We start from the raw sequence: 20211 nt of genomic DNA on the forward strand, positions 1-20211 counted from the left end.
CAAATTTTTTTTCGATACTGATGATTTTGATATATGGAAGTCTATATCTATCTCGATTCCTTTATCCCTGTACAACCAACCGTTATCCAATCAAAGTTAACATACTCTGTGTGCAAAGCACGCTGAGTATAAAAATTGTCAAAATACCTTAAAATTGCAAACAGGGAAGAAAATGTATGTCGCTGCCAGAACAATGAATGTGTAAAAAGCAAAATGTTCTGAATTCAAACTTTAAAACTTACTTTTCTCGAAAAAATCCATATATTTTTTCACTTTTACCTTAATTTGGTCGTAAAAATGCCTGAACAATAATTGCATAATAAAAGAATATTCTATTCTATTCTATTCCATTTTATTCTATTATATTATATTCTATTCCATTATTTTCTATTCTATTCTATTCCATTCTATTCTATTCTATTCTATTCTATTCTATTCTATTCTATTCTATTCTATTCTATTCTATTCTATTCTATTCTATTCTATTCTATTCTATTCTATTCTATTCTATTCTATTCTATCCTATTATATTCTATTTTATTCTATTCTATTCCATTCTATTCTATTCTATTCTATCTTATTCTATTCTATTCTATTTTATTCTATTTTATTCTATTCTATACTATTTTATTCTATTCTATTCTATTCTATTCTATTCTTTTCTATTCTATTCTTTTCTATTTAATTCTTTTCTATTCTATTCAATTCTTTTCTATTCTATTCTATTATCTTCTATTCTATTCTATTCTATTCTATGCTATTCTATTCTATTCTATTATATTCTATTCTATTCTATTCTATTCTATTCTATTCTATTCTATTCTATTCTATTCTATTCTATTCTATTCTATTCTATTCTATTCTATTCTAGTCTATTCTATTCTATTCTATTCTATTCTATTCTATTCTATTCTATTCTATTCTATTCTATTCTATTCTATTCTATTCTATTTTATTCTATTCTTTTCTATTCTTTTCTATTCTATTCTATTCTATTCTATTCTATTCTTTTCTATTCTATTCTATTCTATTCTATTATATTCAATTCTATTCTATTCTATTTTATTCTATTCTATTCTATTCTATTCTATTCTATTCTATTCTATTCTATTCTATTCTATTATATTCTATTCTATCCTATTATATTCTATTCTATTTTATTATATTCTTTTCTATTCTATTCTATTCTATTCTATTCTATTCTATTCTATTCTATTCTATTCTATTCTATTATATTCTATTCTATTCTATTCTATTCCATTCTATTCCATTATATACCTTTCCCTTCCTTAAATTTTATTTCCTTTCCCTTCCTATGATTTCGATTAATTAAATGAATAAATACCAAACACTACAAAGAAATAAAAATTAATTTAGCGAACTGCAGCGTGTTTTACAGCTGGCTATATAATGATCTTCCCCAGCCGAACCTAGACGTTCCTAACTGTTTACAGTGTGAAGATATGTTAATGTCAATATATAATTATAACATATACATATGTACATACATACGCCATTAAGTTATTTGAAAATTCATTACAAATAATAATAAGAAAATCATAAAGTCAACTCCAAAAATCTTACAGTGTATATGAAATAGTTGTGATTCCACTTAAGCGCAACAGCTCCTACTCTTATTTATTAATTTATAATAAAAACTTCCCCTTTATTTCATTCACTCAGTGTATGTTAAAAAAATTAAAAATCTTAATTTTCTTCGGATTGCGAGACGAGCCCTTCAACTTTTTGAAGAAATGAATGACGAAAAGAGGTATAACATACAGTCAAACTAAGTGGCTCGTTTCGATTACAACTTAACCATAACTTGATTGTTGTTCGTTTAGTCAAAGTTGGTCGCTTTACCTTTTTTCATATTTAGCACACTTTAGTTTCCCCGGTATTCAACCCTTCACAGTTCCTTTTAGCCAGCAGTTTCCGTTTTAAGATCAATCGAGTCTGGGGACAGATGACGGCTGATGAAATGTCGGTGGCAAATTGACGTCGTTTAGTTAAGTGGCACTCAAGTGGCTGTTGCACATACAGACATACATACATACGTACAAATTTATAAACCTCAACCTATTCTTTCTTAAATCTGATGACTTCGAAACACATTTGATTTGTATGTGCATGCAAATTCAAGTGTTTGAGGGATGTGGCAAACGGGAATTCTCACATGCATTTTCAGCACTCATAATTACGGAATGCGTTTTCGCACCATCAACTAACCAGGTAGATATACATGTACGAATGAGTATGTACTTTAGATTGGGTCGAAAATAAATTGCAAAAGCCAGGCCAAATATTTGGAAGCTTATTGCTTACGAAAACACTTAACCATTTCTTACGAATATCCGCATTGCCAATATCAGATCTTATATAAAGTAATATTCCCTTTATTTTACATACCTGTGTATGTATGTACATACATACATATATTAATGATACTTATCATTATTATTAATACTAATATATTGGGCACTTATTGGTTTATTTAATTGTCCTTTATAGTCAAAACGGGCGGCAAACGCATTTGACGTTGTTCATGATATGGCCAATTCTGTGGTCAAATTTGACCTAGTAAAAACCAAGCATTACATATTTTTCCAGTTTCGTTTTTATTTTTTACATTTATTTAAATTTTCAATGTCTAGAGTTTTCCTGCTTATGTGAGCTTTTAATTTTTTCGAATTTTACCGATGTTGCAAATTTAAAAACAATATCTCATTTCAAATTTCTATTCCATACTTAATAGTGCCACGGCACTTAAGCAATCTTGTTCCATCGTTGATAGTAAACGCGCCAAAATTATCAAATTTTAATTTTCTTAAAAAATTTAAGTAATTTTCTACCGGAAATCGTGAGGTGAACTCAATTGAATAAAAACGACTAATTTGTTAAATGCCAATACATACAAATTATAGTTTAAGTATACTGAAGTGCCTTCACCGTGCAGCTGTCAACATAAAACGTTTGTTTGCATCAGAAGTATTACTATAATTAGAATGGCACATTTGTTCCATACATCAAAATGTTGAACTTACAAGAATTTAAAAAATTAGCATCGAATTGCAAGCTTAAATGATCGGTCAACAAAAGCTTATGCCGTTGCCTATTAATCGGTCTACATATGTACATATAAACAATGCTTTGGATAACCACAGCTTCTATTTTCTTACAAGCACGATTGTCTTGTAGAATCATCTTAATTCTTACAGAAAAGCTTTTTGGAATAACATTTTAATTTTTTAAATTAACCTTGATCCAAGTCCTACCAAATATTACTTATTTTCCTCATCTTCATATTTCACGGCTCTCCCCCTCTCTCTCCCTTAATCCAGGAAAGCATACACAAACCTTTAGTAACAAGGTAAGAATTCCATGATAATGGTATTTTTAAAATAAATTAATAAACATTTTTCTGCTAGTTCGAATGTGATAGTTTGAGAATCTTGAAAATATGAAGCACGCCCTTCAAAGTCGTGATTTGTATTATATATGTATGTATAATAATAAAATAAAATATACATCCGAGGAGATTGAGGCTGATTTTTCATTTTTCCTACAAATGGCAAACCTACATGTTTCTTGTTGACTCCAAAAGATATCTGCTAAGGCAGATGAATTAGCTAAAAAGCATTTCACGGTAGAAATATGTATACTCAAAAGGCTTGCCAACTCTCTTCCGAAGGGCGACACCGTTTTTGAAACATTGTATCAAGTATTTGATGTTAGCTGTCCCGTCACTAAAGTTGTGGATTTTTCCCGTTAAGAGCCTTTAAAAAGAGAATTTAAAAATAAAACTGGTCCGACGCACAATTTTTAAAGCAGTAAGTGCTGACTTTCCGTATAATACTGAAGGTGCTTCAGTGGAAAGCTCCACAGAGTAAACTATCGGCGCTGATGTTGCCTTTCGAAATATATATGTATGTGGAAAACTACAGAAAAAATTTTAATTAGAACGTCTTAAACTAAAAGTTGCTTAATAATTTGGGAAAAATGAAAATAACTAAGGCATGGGCGTGTTGAATGCGTTTGTAACACTTCAACCATCGTAGGAGTGCGGGTTCAAATCCCACTCCCGGGAGAAAAGGCTTTGAAGAGATTTACAAGGTATAATTGAAACAGTGTCGCCTTGTCCATCCTGATGTCACGTTGTTCAAATTTTTCCCAAATTATTAAATAAATTATAAATTGCTTCAAATAAATGTTTTCATACATTTAAAGCTATAAGGGTAATCCCCGCTTAAAACTCATAAAATTTGTTTGTTTATTTTGCTCTTTGTTTGCCACAATTCATATTTTAATTTCTCAATGCGGATTTTAAAGCCTTTATTTAGCAAGTGCTCTGGTATCCATACTTAATTCTTAAAAAAGGTTTATTAGCTTTTATAAAAATCCATATATATAGAGGGCGATCCCCATCGAAGTGCAGGTAGTATTTTTAGACCTTATGTGGAAATATTGAGAAAACTCCTTGAAGGTATGTAGATGTTTCAAACCGTTTTGTATTTATGAAAATCTACTTTTGATGTCATGGCACAAAAACGTTCAGTCTGCGTACTATATCTTTATAACTTACATTATATTTGGAAAGGGAGCCTAGAACATATTACATTTTACAGAAAACAAATGAAATGGAATAGGTTTGAATTTTTCGGGTGAAACACGCTACATGTAGTACATACATGGAAAATTACCTATCTCAGAAAACTTAAAAAAAGCGCAGTATTTCAGAATTTGTTTGAAGAGCGCCTTACTTCAGAATTTTATTCAAAACCCATTATTTCAGAGCTTGTTCCAAACACGTCCTCCCTGATCAAAAATTCAATAAATTTTGACGAGCGATATGGTGTTAATGAAAAAACTCTGATATAGGGCGTTTTCAACCGATTTCTGAGATAGGACGTATTTCAAACAAAAACTGAGATATAAGCTTCAAATTAAGGGCTGTTCCAGTCTAATATATGTACACACATGTATACAAGCATATGTATGGATATTGTATAATGCGTGTGAACACACTTGTTCAAACATGCATATGTTTATCAATAATAATTGTGTGATTGTGTGTTTGTAATCATATTGATTAATATTTATTAATTACTTCTGACATTTCTATTAGATCATGGGCTGTTGGATGGATACTCCATGCGGAGGAGCACTCAAGTGTGCATTATAAGTGGACCATTTGAATGCAAAGGAATTGTTTACGCTTCAACACGTCTGCTTAACTAAGCCATATATGTATTGATGAAAGTCTGTTAATTGGTGTGCATTTAGTTTTAGGTGCCATTTATGGCACTTTACCAATATTGTTTGTAGGTTTATTGAATCAATGTACACACGTATGTATGTATGTATATGATTACGTACGTTTTTGCATCACGATAACATTATCAAGTACTATTCTAGTTCCATGGGAAATTACAACATCCATATTACTCAGATTATTTGCGAAATATTGGGATTTACATATGATTATTCCAATCAGAGTTTGTGGTAGTGCATTAATGCATCCGCTTTCACTCACAGTTGAGTGGCGATCATATATGTAATACTTCTATATCACTACTACTGAACTGTGTAGCCTGTCAAACATTACAGTACAGATATACAACGAGACAAGGAGACAAAATCTCAAGGCTGTCTTTAAATTGTAAAAAAGGGGCTTAAATATACTTATGTATATTTCAATAAGCAGTCTTGCTTCTATCAATATTGTACATTAGGCTATTTCGTTCTCCAAATGAAAAAGTAAGCTTTTGTTTTCCATTAGTATAATAAAATTTTCAAATCATATTGCAATTTAAAGACGCACGCTCAGGGATTCGAGGAATATATCCTTTCATTGCTAATGGCACCCTTCTGGTTCAATCTGGCCGGTAAACAGGATTTGTTGGTATGATCGTTGCTTTAACAAATATTTTTGCACTATTTGAGAAGCTTAAAAATTTTGGCATGACAAACCTTTTAACTTATAAGCGTTCACAAGACTTCCTGGAAACCTTTTTTGGCGCAGTTAGGACAAGAGGGGTTTTCAACAACAATCCCAACGCAGTTCAATTTAAGCCGGAGACATTGGTGCTTTATCGGTAACCGTATAGGTAACCTTATAACAGCTGATTCGACCAATCTTATGAGAATCAATGCAATCGATTATTGTTGCCGCTAAGGTCGTAACCGTATCGTAGCCAACCAATTGGGTTTTGGTTTACCGTCGTAACGATAAACAGCTGATTACGTTATGGATACGGATACAGCGATACGACATACTGCACCAATGACTCCGGCTTTAAAAAGGCATACAGACGAGTCTTAGTAAGGCACGAGTTAAGTGCGACTGAAAGTGGGAATTGTACATTCGACGGCGAATCCATTCTAGAGGGATCATCAGCGTCTACTAGTATCCTTAAAAAAAATAGCGAGGTAATAGATTTCGAGTTAGCGAATGTTTATGTTAATACGATGTGGGATTGTATGTGTGGACAATGTTGTTCTTCGTTATATTGCTGGCTATGTTGCTTGGAAGGTACAAAAGAAAATGATATGTTACACATGTCAAAGACAATTGATAGGTGAAGAAATGCCTTTACTTTCAGCGCACAAAAATATAGGTCCGTTTGTTGCACCATCTGCGGACGTATGTAATATTTGTATAGTGTCAGAGAAAGCTTTAAGACAAGTTCTCAAGGCATGCCCAATTGGAAATGCAAAATTAAGTTTAATAAATAAAATGTTTCAAAATACAAATGATCCATTCTCCAATAGTATCATGAACGATCACATAGCCATCGAAAATTTATTTAGCAATTACATCTTTAATAATCACCGGACACAGCTGTGTAAGGAAGTAATAAGTTTTTATTTGGATATTCGTTTGTTGTTTGAAACGAAAAAAAGCACGGACGAAAAAGAGTTTGTTAGAAACAAATTTACAAAATTGATAATATTTCAACACCAATAGCAGCCAGCCCAGTACTCATATTTTATTTATTTCATCAAAAATTTACTTTATAAAAAAACTCAAACTAATAGCGTTTTCTTTTCTGGCTATAGTGTTACGCTTTTTGTACGCCGCACAAGGGTTGTTGTTCTATTCTAAAAAACAGGCAACGCCTTTACGGGGTATTTCGTTCTTTTGTGAAAATTGCTGCCTGGTCGCAACACAAAAGCGTTACACTTTTACCCTGTATAAAATGGCGGTGTGGCAGTGCAACTCTGTGAAACTCTCAGTTCGCTCTTAAGTTCCACATATACTCTGTTAATATGAATACACAAATCACCTACCCAGATTGCGCATTCACGAGTCCAAAATTGCTTCGTTCTGCGCATCTACGTCACAGTTGGCTGGTTGAGCGAATGAAAGAAAGAGAGAAAAAACAAGAGCTAAAAGAAAATGACGTAAGAATTGCCCATAAAAAAGGGCTTATCTAATGTTTACATGCGCAATGCGCAATTTTCTTGTGTGCTTTGTGATATGAGTTAATATTGTCACGGATATTAGCATCACTAAGTTATCCCATCACTAAGGCGATGCTAAGGCCATGCCAAGCAGTCTTTACGTTAATAATCAAATCAAGTATACACATATATAAGGCATCCCAGAGAGATGTCACACACAGATGCATTTACTTATACGCCTATGTGCGCGCGAGAAACTGTAAACTACAAACATTCACATCAATAATTCAATCTTTATGTATCTACATAAACGAATAAATAATTGCGTCTACACATATGTACCATGTACGAATACGAGCAGCGGAGAGTCAATGCGCAAACACATGCATATATCTGAGAAGTTTGAGAGCCACTGGACTAGTAGATTCTGGAAGCGCTTAAAAGATGTATAAAATTGTGCAATTTTAGTTATAGCTGAGAAGTGAGAGCTCATGGAAAATGCTAGTACATTCTGGAAAAATGCGAACGATGAAACCAAAGGCCAAAGGGTATAAAAGGCAACAGATGTAGAGGCGCTGTAATTCAGTTTGATTTGAGATTTCGATTAAGCGCTATCTAGCGAGCTATAGCAGAATTATTTTGAATAGTAGAGTTTCATTGAGCTATCAATCAGTGTGGTTATTAAGCAAGCTATTCGTTGCACAGTTTGAGTGTTATTGTGAAGTACTTTAATAAAGGCCATTTTGCATTATTACAAATTGGAGTTATTTATTCAACAGTTTAGTGATTCGAACTTAGCAGAGGATTGCAAATAAGAGGATTGCAGTAAAATCGTTACAATTGGTGTCAGAAGTGGGATTGTTGAATAAATTCCAGAGGACAACAAGGAAATGGCGAAGTTCAGTGAATTGAAGATCCAGCAACTAAAGAAGGAGTTGGAGAGCCGTGGATTGAATACAAGCGGGGTTAAACTTGAACTTCAGGCACGGCTACGAGAGGCAATAGAAGCAGAAGGAATTGATGTGGAAGAGTATGTCTTTCATCTTGATGGCGAAGAGACAACAAAAATTGAAGAGCAAAACGAAACATCGCAGACAATTACCAGCACAGACTTGAACATGATATTGGCTGCAATAACTGCTCAAACATCGACAGTAACATCCAAGATGGAAGCGCAAGAGGCACGTATAACAGAAATGTCATCACAAATATCCACAAATATGGCATCCCAACTGGAATTGCAAAAGACAGAAATAACATCTCAACTGCCATCAAAGATTGAAGCACAAGAAACATGTATATCCGAAATGTCGTGGCAAATGTCATCTCAGCTGGAATCGCAGGAGAACCGTATAACAGCAAAGATTGAAGCACAAGAGGCACGGATATCCGAAATGTCGGCGCAAATTTCAGCACAGATATCATCGCAGATCTCTGCTCAACTGGGAGAGCAAGAAGAACGTATTTCCTCGAAGGTGGAGGCGCAAGATACAAAAATTTTACAGTTTGAAGAAAAAATCGAGGCCGAGGTGGATGCTTTGAGAGGACGTATCGCCCAGCAGTTTCAACGAGTAATCCAAAGGTAAAAACACCATCCTTTGACGGTTCTGTTCCTTTTCAGGTCTTTAAGCTACAGTTTGAGAAGACCGCAGCAGTGAACCATTGGAATGCTGAAGATAAAGTTGCAGCTCTGTTCGTGGCACTGAAAGGGCCGGCCGCGGAAATCTTACAGACCATCCCAGAGTACGAGCGGAACCACTACGAAACATTGATGAGCGCTTTAGAGAGACGTTACGGAAGCGAGCATAGGAAACAGATATTCCAAATTGAGTTCCAACACCGCTACCAAAAAGCAAATGAGACATTGCAGGAGTTTGCTTCAGATATTGACAGATTGGCTCATCTTGCAAATGCAGACGCACCCGGGGAATACACTGAAAGGCTAAAAATCCAGAGCTTCATAAATGGCATACGAGATGTGGAAACGAAGCGGGCTACATATGCGAATCCAAAACTAACGTTTGCTGAAACGGTATCGCATGCACTGACTCAGGAAACAGCCTCACTTTTGAGTAAGCCAGCGTACAAAACTCATCGGGTGGAAGTGGAAATGCCAGACTGGGTAGACGCAATTTTGGAAGCATTAAAGGGTACGCAGCAGAAGAATAATGATGCAGTCAAATGCTTTAAGTGTGGAAAGCCAGGGCATATTGCGCGTTATTGCAACACCAACCCTAACAGTTCCAACAATGTGGGTGGTCGTAAACGCAGAGAAGAAGGAGATGAGCAAATCTCCAAGACAAATCAATCGTTAAACTAAAGCGAGTCAGCAGCAAGGGGCGACAGCTGACTCCCTCAATTGAATGCCCCATAATCTCTATCTCACAAATTGGAAGAAGGTCGAGCAATCTTACTGTCGGAGGGCATGTGGATGGAAAGGAACGTTTACTGACTCTAGATACGGGTGCATCTCATTCCATCATTCGAGCGGATTTAGTCAACAAGAAGATAAGACCATTGCATGGAGCAATATTGCGTACAGCCACTGGAGAAGACACCCAGGTAATTGGAGAAGTAGAATGTGAAGTAGCAATTGGGAACGTCACGGTACTACACAATTTTATAGTGGCAGGTATTGTTGATGAAATCATAATTGGAGTGGACTTCTTAATCAACCAAGGCATCAAAATCGATATGCAAAGCAAGACGATTCGATATAAGAACATGGATGTGCCACTTAATTTCGGCTACGAGAGAGGCTACAGTAGTAAACGAGTGCTGGTGGAAGAGAGTCAGCAAATACCACCAAAATCAGAAGCAGTCATCTGGGCAAAGGTTGATGGAGATTGTGGGAAAAACAAATTGTGGGTTGTCGAAGCAGCAAATAAATCAGCACTGAACATACTTGTAGGAAAAACCCTGGCTATGACAAAACAAGATGGACGTATTCCGGTAAGAGTACTAAATGAGTTCAAGTCACCATTCAATTTGACCAAAGGAGCTATTTTGGGAAGATGCCAAGAGGCCGAAGTAGTTATTAACTGTGAACAGCTCCAGGAACACGTTTCATCTAGTAATACTGATCTTTCAAATGATATCACGGCATGGACGCATGGGCTAGAGGAAGCCTATCAGAGTAAAGCAAAACAACTGCTCATAAAATACGCGAACATATTTGACCAGGATGGTTCCAAACCAGGCCGCACCAATGTTGTGAAACATCAAATTGACACTGGAGATGCGAGGTCGGTCCGTCAAGCTCCACGTAGTGTTCCACTAGCGAAGCGGGAAGTTGTGAGTCAAATCATACAAGAAATGAGTGACAGCGGCGTCATCGAACCATCAGCTAGTCCATGGAGCTCACCGTTAGTACTTGTAAAGAAGAAGGATGGAAAAATGAGGTTTTGCGTGGACTACCGGAAGTTGAATGACGTTACGAAAAAGGATAGCTACCCGTTGCCAAGAATTGACGACACTCTGGACTCGCTATCTGGTACGAAATGGTTTTCCACACTGGACTTGAAAGGCGGCTACTGGCAAGTTGAGGTGAAGGAGGAAGATAAAGAGAAAACAGCCTTCAGTGTCGGTGATGGTCTTTGGCAATTTACAGTGATGCCTTTTGGACTTTGTAATGCACCAGCTACTTTTGAGAGACTCATGGACCAGGTACTGAAAGGACTATATTGGAAAACATGCTTGGTGTACCTGGACGACATCATCGTATTGGGCAAGAGTTTTGATGAACATCTTAAGAACTTGGAGGAAGTTTTCCAGAGAATAGCTGGCGCTGGTCTGAAGTTAAGTCCCAAAAAGTGTACGCTGTTTAAAAAGGAAGTAAATTATTTGGGCCACAAGGTAACTACAGAAGGTGTCTGTACAGCGGATGAAAAGATAGAGGCAGTAAAGGATTGGCCAAGATCACAGAACCTACATGAATTGAGAATTTTTCTTGGGCTGTGCACATATTGCCGCCGATTTGTACCAAATTTTTCCAGCGTAGCCCATAGCCTCCATGAGCTTACAAGAAAAAACAAAGCTTTTGAATGGAAGAAGGAGCAAGAAGTGGCTTTCCAAACATTGAAGAAGCATTTATGCACTGCCCCAATGTTAGCATATCCGATTCCAGGAGCAACATTTATTCTAGATACAGATGCGAGTGGATATGCTATAGGAGGCGTTTTATCACAACTGGTCGATGGACAGGAGAAGGTAGTTGCATATTACAGCCGTTCGATTGGAAAACCAGAGAGGAACTACTGTGTTACGCGGAGAGAGCTGTTGGCATTGGTAGAGTGCATTAAACATTTTCACAAATACCTCTACGGCCAGCGATTCCGTGTCAGGACAGATCACGCAGCGTTGAAATGGCTTCTGCAGTTCCGTAATCCGGAAGGACAATTGGCACGGTGGATCGAGCGACTACAAAGCTACGACTTTTCCATTGAGCATCGAAAAGGTAGTACCCATGGAAATGCTGGTGCAATGTCACGAAGCCCATGTAGTTTGGAATGCAAGCACTGTTCAAAAGCCGAGGCTAAAGAAGACATTATAGATGTCCGGCTAATGAATATAACATGTACAGATGAATGGGACAAGGAACAGCTAAGAAAGTGCCAGCTAGAAGATGCAGATCTGTCACGTGTTATGCAAGGGCTCGAACGAAATGAAAGACCAAACAGAGAAGAGATGTCAGCAGAGAGTCCCATTGCGAAGTCATATTGGGCACAGTGGAACAGTTTAGAATTGATATCCGGTTGCCTTCATCGAGTATGGGAGAGTGAGGATGGTAAATACAAGAATAAACTGATAGTTGTTCCCAGAAAGAGGATTCCTGACGTGATCAGCGAGATGCATAATGGTCCAAGCGGGGGTCATCTTGGAATCACGAAGACGCTCGAGAAGATTAAACAGAGATTCTATTGGGTTGGTTGCCGTCAGTCGGTAACTGAGTTGATTGCGAACTGCGAGGTTTGCAGCAGAGCGAAAGGGCCCAGAACACGAAGTCATGGCCAGATGAAGCAATATAACTCAGGTGCGCCATTTGAAAGGATCGTCATGGATGTCGCAGGTCCATTTCCTACTAGCAACCGCGGAAACAAATACGTACTGGTTGTTATGGATTATTTCAGTAAATGGCCAGAGGTATACCCAATCCCAAACCAAGAAGCAGAAACAGTAGCAGAAGTGGTTAAAAACGAATGGGTTGCAAGGTATGGTGTACCAATGGAGTTACATTCTGACCAAGGCAGGAATTTCGAATCAGCTGTGTTCCAGGAAATGTGTAAGTCATTGGGCATTCGAAAAACACGGACAACTGCATTGCATCCTCAATCCGATGGTATGGTAGAACGATTCAATAGAACATTGGAGGAGCACTTAAGGAAAGTAGTAGACAAGTACCATAAAGAATGGGATACCCGCATACCATTATTCTTGATGGCTTACCGATCAGCAGTGCATGAGACAACGGGCCAAACCCCTGCAAAAGTAATTTTTGGCAATGACACGAACCAAAATGAAAGTGGTCCATTTGGAAAGGCTGGCAACGTTTAGATCGAGAGATTTGTCTGATCGGGACGATCAGACTTAGGTGGAGGGCAGTGTCACAGATATTAGCATCACTAAGTTATCCCATCACTAAGGCGATGTTAAGGCCATGCCAAGCAGTATTTACGTTAATAATCAAATCAAGTATACACATATATAAGGTAGCCCAGAGAGATGTCACACACAGATGCATTTACTTATACGCCTATATGCGCGCGCGAAACTGTAAACTACAAACATTCACATCAATAATTCAATCTTTATGTATCTACATAAACAAATAAATAATTGCGTCTACACATATGTACCATGTACGAATAGGAGCAGCGGAGAATCAATGCGCAAACACATGCATATATCTGAGAAGTTTGAGAGCTACTGGACTAGTAGATTCTGGAAGCGCCTAAAACATGTATAAAATTGTGAAATTTTAGTTATAGCTGAGAAGTGAGAGCTCATGGACAATGCTAGTACATTCTGGAAAAATGCGAACGAGGAAACCAAAGGGTATAAAAGGCAATAGATGTAGAGGCGCTGTAATTCAGTTTGATTTGAGATTTCGATTAAGCGCTATCTAGAGAGCTATAGCAGAATTATTTTGAATAGTAGAGTTTCATTGAGCTATCAATCAGTGTGGTTATTAAGCAAGCTATTCGTTGTACAGTTTGAGTGTTATTGTGAAGTACTTTAATAAAGGCCATTTTGCATTATTACAAATTGGAGTTATTTATTCAACAGTTTAGTGATTCGAACTTAGCAGAGGATTGCAAATAAGAGGATTGCAGTAAAATCGTTACAATATGGTGAGTTGAAATGTTCTTTGTATGCACTATAAATGTTGACAATTTTCTGTGGTAGGTGTAACTCTATTAAGGCTTTACAATTTACTTAGGCAACAATTTATTTCAGAAAAGAAAACGCTATAAGTAAAATTTTGAAAACGTTTATATATCGTTTGTTCAAGCTAATTCACTTTAAATTATTTTTAAAAACGTTTAAAGAAATGCTTCTTGGATGTATGTACAAGAATATTTTTATACATGTACTAGCAGACCCGGGAGACATTGTTCTGCCTTAAATTTTGTCTATCTGCATACATTTTAATAAGCTTTTTCCGTCTAACTCTGCCCCTCTACTTTTTCCTAATCTTTTTATTCACTCCTCCCTCCGTCTTTTTCGCTTCATCTATCTCCATCTTCGTCCCATTCTATCTCTTTCTCAGTCTCCTTCTCTCTTTTCTCTTCTCCCAATTTTTTCTCATTCTTCTTCATCTCTTATTGCCAGTCCCAGAGGGTGGTATGTATTTTGTTCCAGTCCCATTCCTAGTCTCAGTCCCAGTCCCACTCAGAGTCTCAGTCTCAGTCCCAGTCCTAGTCGTAATCCCAGTCCCAGTCCGTCTCTGGTATACTTCCCGGAAAAAAGCATCGTAAATACTAATATAGGCAAATTTATATACGAAATTTCAGGCAAATCGAATAAGACGTATGTAAATAGGTATGTGGGTATTATTAATTCTTGTCTTTATTTCGGCTTCGCATGCATATTTATCAGTTTTGCCAGGTTGATGCGACTAAATCGAATATCACAATGAACTTTAGAGCTCTCAGCAACAGCTTTCATTTGATATCCATAATACACACACATTCTAGGGGTATCCGGGTCCATGTTTTGGCCTATATCTCGAGACCCTAGTCACTCAGCGGTGTAAAACTTACTCTGTATTATAGCACACATCAACAGCTTCAATTTGATACCCATAATATAAAAACACATTCTAGGTGTATCCGGTTCCATGTTTTGGCATATATATCGAAACCGTAGTCACCCAGCGGTGTAAAAGTTACTCTGTACTAAAGCATACATCAACAGCTTCAATTTGATACCCATAATGTAAAAACACATTTTAGGTGTATCCGGGTCCACGTTTTGGCCTACATCTCGAGACTCTAGTCACCCAGCGGCATAAAACTTACTCTGTACTAAAGCACACATCAACAGCTTCAATTTAATACCCACAATGTAAAAACATTGTCTAGGCGTTCACGGGCCCACGTTTGGCCTATATCTCCAGACCCTAGTCACCCAGGGGTATGAAACTTATCCTCTACTAAATCACTCATCAACAGCTTTCATTTGCTATCCATATTGTATAAACACATTCTAGGGGTACCCGGGCCCACGTTTTGGCCTATATCTCGAGACCCTAGTCACCCAGGCGTATGAAAATTATCCTGTACTATAGCACTCATCAACAGCTTTCATTTGATATCCATATTGTATAAACACATTTTAGGGGTACCCGGGTCCACGTTTTGGGCTATATCTCGAGACCCTAGCCTCCCAGTTGTATGAAAATTATCCTGTACTATAGCATTCATCAACAGCTTTCATATGATATCCATATTGTATAAACAAATTCTAGGGGTACCCGGGTCCACGTTTTGATCTCAAGACCCTAGGCACGTAGCGAAAAAAAGGTAGACGTTGGCCGATTCTCAGACCTACCCAATATGCTCACAAAACTTCATGAGAATCGGTTCAGCCGTTTCGGAGGAGTTAAGCCTCTAACACCGTGACAAGAATTTTATATATTAGAAGATATTTAAATTTTTTTCATTTCAAAAATATGAATTCTTCGCCTAGTTTTTTTTTTTACTATTTATTTAAATAATGTACTTTGTATGGCTGCAGCCCATGTTTAAAGAACAAATACATCAAGCTTTGTATTGTATTTGTTGGCCTTTTCGTTGTTTAATCGACTAAACTGAGACTTTATAACAATTAGTATGCAGAAGTTGGGTAAAGGGGATAGTGACCCGTTGTTACCCCTTTAATACTTTTTTTACACAATCTACTACAATTCACTAACACTAACAAAGCCCGCGCATGCGCAGAACATACATTATTTGCACAGTTTCAGCAAATAATGATTGACAGAAAATTTGCACATTAGGAAGATAGGAAGGTATTGTAACGAATTTACTACAAATCCTCTTATTTGCCCTTTTGCTAATTTCGTTCACTAAACTGTTGAATAAATAACTCCAATATTTAATAATGCAAAATGGCCTTTATTAAAGTACTTCACAGTAACACTCAAACTGATTTTTAAAATAATACTGCTATTGCTCGCTAGATAGCGTCTTAATCGAAACTGCCCATAGCGCCTCTACCGCTGATGCTTTTATACTCCGTGATTTCCTAGGCGCTTCCAGAATTTTACTTAGTTAGCTATAAATTTCTCAGCTACAACTACAGATGTATAATTTTTATAGCTTCTCTCATACCCCATGCGCTTGTATATGTGAGCGACACTTCCGCAATCACAATTGCATACTTTTAGGAACATTTCAGATAAGATATCTGCATGTGCTTGTGCGTTGCTTCTCCGCCGCGTGCACGCGTGTGTGTAGACATAATGATTGAGTTATTGATGTGAATTCACGTCACTGCTTAGCATCGGCCTAGAGATGGCAGTACCCCTTAGTGCCGCCAACATTCGTAACACTGCACTCCACCTAAGTCTGATCGTCCCGATCAGACAAATCTCTCGATCTAAACGTTGCCAGCCTTTCCAAATGGACCACTTTCATTTTGGTTCGTGGTTTACCGATGGTTTGTATGCGGTACACTACATTGTTGATTCGTTTTACAACTTTGTATGGACCTTCCCAATAACACTGCAATTTCGGGGACAAACCTTTGTTACGTTGTGGGTTGTATAACAGCACCAAATCTCCTTCCTGAAAAGCTTCCGAATTAATTGCTTTATCGTATCTGGCTTTCATCTTGTCACTCATAATCGTTGTTCGTTGCCTTATCAGATCATGTGTTCCTCTTAGCTCTTCTTCCAAATCACCAGTGGATTTCTTGACATTTCTCTCCGCATTGGCATCTATCCCAAACTTCAAATCAGCTGGCAATCTAAGGTCATTGCCAAAAATTACTTTTGCAGGGGTTTGGCCCGTTGTCTCATGCACTGCTGATCGGTAAGCCATCAAGAATAATGGTGTGCGGGTACCCCACTCTTTATGGTACTTGTCTACTACTTTCCCTAAGTGCTCCTCCAATGTTCTATTGAATCGTTCTACCATACCATCGGATTGAGGATGCAATGCAGTTGTCCGTGTTTTTTGAATGCCCAATGATTTACACATTTCCTGGAACACAGCTGATTCGAAATTCCTGCCTTGTAACTCCACTGGTACACCATACCCTGCAACCCAATTGTTTATAAACACTCCTGCTACTGTTTCCGCTTCTTGATTTGGGATTGGGTATACCTCTGGCCATTTGCTGAAATAATCCATAACTACCAGTACATATTTGTTTCCGCCGTTGCTAGTAGGAAATGGACCGGCGACATCCATAGCGATCCTTTCAAATTGCGCACCTGAGTTATATTGCTTCATCTGGCCATGACTTCGGGTTCTGGGCCCTTTCGCTCTGCTGCAAACCTCACAGATCGCAATCAACTCAGTGACCGGCTGACGGCAACCAACCCAATAGAATCTGTGTTTAATCTTCTCGAGCGTCTTCGTGATTCCAAGATGACCTCCGCTTGGACCATTATGCAGCTCGCTGAGCACGTCAGGAATCCTCTTTTGGGAACAACTATTAGTTTATTTTTTCTTTGACCATCCTCACTCTCCCATACACGATGCAAGCAACCGAGTATCAATACTAAACTGTTCCACTGTGCCCAATATGACTTCGCAATAGGACTCTCTGCTGACATCTCCTCTCTGCTTGGTTTTTCGTTTCGTTCGAGCCCTTGCATAACATGTGACAGATCTGTATCTTCTAGCTAACACTTTCTTAGTTGTTCCCTGTCCTATTCATCCGTACACGTTATAGTCATTAGCCGGACATCTATAATGTCTTCTTTAGCCTCGGCCTTTGAACAGTGCTTGAATTCCAAACCACATGGTCTTCGTGACATTGCATCGGCATTTCCAAGGGTACTACCTTTTCGATGCTCAATAGAAGTCATAGCTTTGTAGTCGCTCGATCCACCGTGCCAATTGTCCTCCGGATTACGGAACTGCAGAAGCCATTTCAACGCTGATCTGTCCTGACACGGAATCGCTGGCCGTAGAGGTATTTGTGAAAATGTTTAATCCACTCTACCTATGCCAACAGCTCTCTTCGCGTAACGCATTAGTTGCTCTCTGGTTTTCCAATCGAACGGCTGTAATATGCAACTACCTTCTCCTGTCCATGGACCAGTTGTAATAAAACGCCTCCTATAGCATATCCACTCGCATCTGTATCTAGAATAAATCTTTCTCCTGGAATCGGTTATGCTAACATTGGGGCAGTGCACAACCGCTCCTTCAATGTTTGGAAAGCCACTTCTTGCTCCTTATTCCATTCAAAAGCTTTATTTTTACTTGTAAGCTCACGGAGGCTATGGGCTACGCTGGAAAAATTTGGTACAAATCGGCGGTAATATGTGCACAACCCAAGGAAACTTCTCAATTCATGTAGGTTCTGTGGTCTTGGCAAATCCTTTACAGCCTCTAGCTTTTCGTTCGCAGTGCAGATGCCCTCTGTCGTTACCTTGTGACCCAAATAATTTACTTCCTTTTTAAACAGCGCACACTTTTTGGGACTTAACTTCAGACCAGCGCCAGCTATTCTCTGGAAATCTTCCTCCAAGTTCTTAAGATGTTCATCAAAGTACTTGCCCAATACGATGATGTCATCCAGGTACACCAAGCATGTTTTCCAATGTAGTCCTTTCAGTACCTGGTCCATGAGTCTCTCAAAAGTAGCTGGTGCATTACAAAGTCCAAAAGGCATCACTGTAAATTGCCAAAGACCACCACCGACACTGAAGGCTGTTTTCTCTTTATCTTCCTCCTTCACCTCAACTTGCCAGTAGCCAATTTTTAAGTCCAGTGTGGAAAACCATTTCGTACCAGATAGCGAGTCCAGAGTGTCGTCAATTCTTGGTAATGGGTAGCTATCCTTTTTCGTAACGTCTTTCAACTTCCGGTAAACCACGAAAAACCTCATTTTTCCATCCTTCTTCTTTACAAGTACTACCGGTGAGCTCCATGGACTAGCTGATGGTTCGATGACGCCGCTGTCGCTCATTTCTTGTAAGATTTGACTCACAACTTCCCGCTTCGCCAGTGGAACAATACGTGGAGCTTGACGGATCGGCCTCGCATCTCCAGTGTCAATTTGATGTTTCACAACGTTGATGCGGCCTGGTTTGGAAACATCCTGGTCAAATATGTTCGCTTACTTTAAGAGCAGTTGTTTTGCCTTACTCTGATAGGCTTCCTCTAGCCCTTGCGTCCATGCCGTGATGTCATTTGAAAGATCAGTATTACTAGATGAAACGTGTTCCTGGAGCTGTTCACAGTTAATAACTACTTCAGCTTCTTGGCATCTTCCCAAAATAGCTCCTTTGGTCAGTTTGAGTGGTGACTTGAACTCATTGAGTACTCTTACCGGAATACGTCCATCTTGTTTTGTCATAGCCAGGGTTTTTCCTACAAGTATGTTCAGTGCTGATTTGTTTGCTGCTTCGACAACCCAAAATTTGTTTGTCCCACAATCTCCATCAACCTTTGCCCAGATGACTGCTTCTCATTTTGGTGGTATTTGCTGACTCTCTTCCACCAGCACTCGTTTACTACTGTAGCCTCTCTCGTAGCAAAAATTAAGTGGGACATCCATGTTCTTATATCGCATCGTCTTGTTTTGCATGTCGATCTTGATGCCTTGGTCGATTAAGAAATTATGATTTCATCAACAATCTCTGCCACTATAAAATTGTGTACTACCGTGACGTTCCCAATTGCGACTTCACATGATACTTCTCCTAGAATCGTGGTGTCTTCTCCAGTGGCTGTACGCAATCTTGCTCCATGCAATGGTCTTATTATCTTGTTGACTAAATCCGCTCGAATGATGGAATGAGATGCCCCCTTATCTACAGTCAGTAAACGTTCCTTTTCATCCACATGTCCTCCGACAATAAGATTGTTTGACCTTCTTCCAATTTTTGAGACAGAGATTATGGGGCATTCAATTAAGGGAGCCAGCTGTCGCCCCTTGCGGCTGACTCGCTTTAGTTTAACGATTGAGTGGACTTGGAGATTTGCTCATCTCCTTCAGCTCTGCGTTTACGGCCACCCACATTGTTGGAGCTATTGGGACCGGTGCTGCAATGTCGTGCAATATGACCTGGGTTGCCGCACCAGAAACATTTAATAACTCCGGCATTCTTCTGTTGTGACCCCT

This window comes from Eurosta solidaginis, chromosome 5 (genome assembly GCF_040869045.1).
Source record: "Eurosta solidaginis isolate ZX-2024a chromosome 5, ASM4086904v1, whole genome shotgun sequence".
NCBI classification, from domain to species: domain Eukaryota; kingdom Metazoa; phylum Arthropoda; class Insecta; order Diptera; family Tephritidae; genus Eurosta; species Eurosta solidaginis.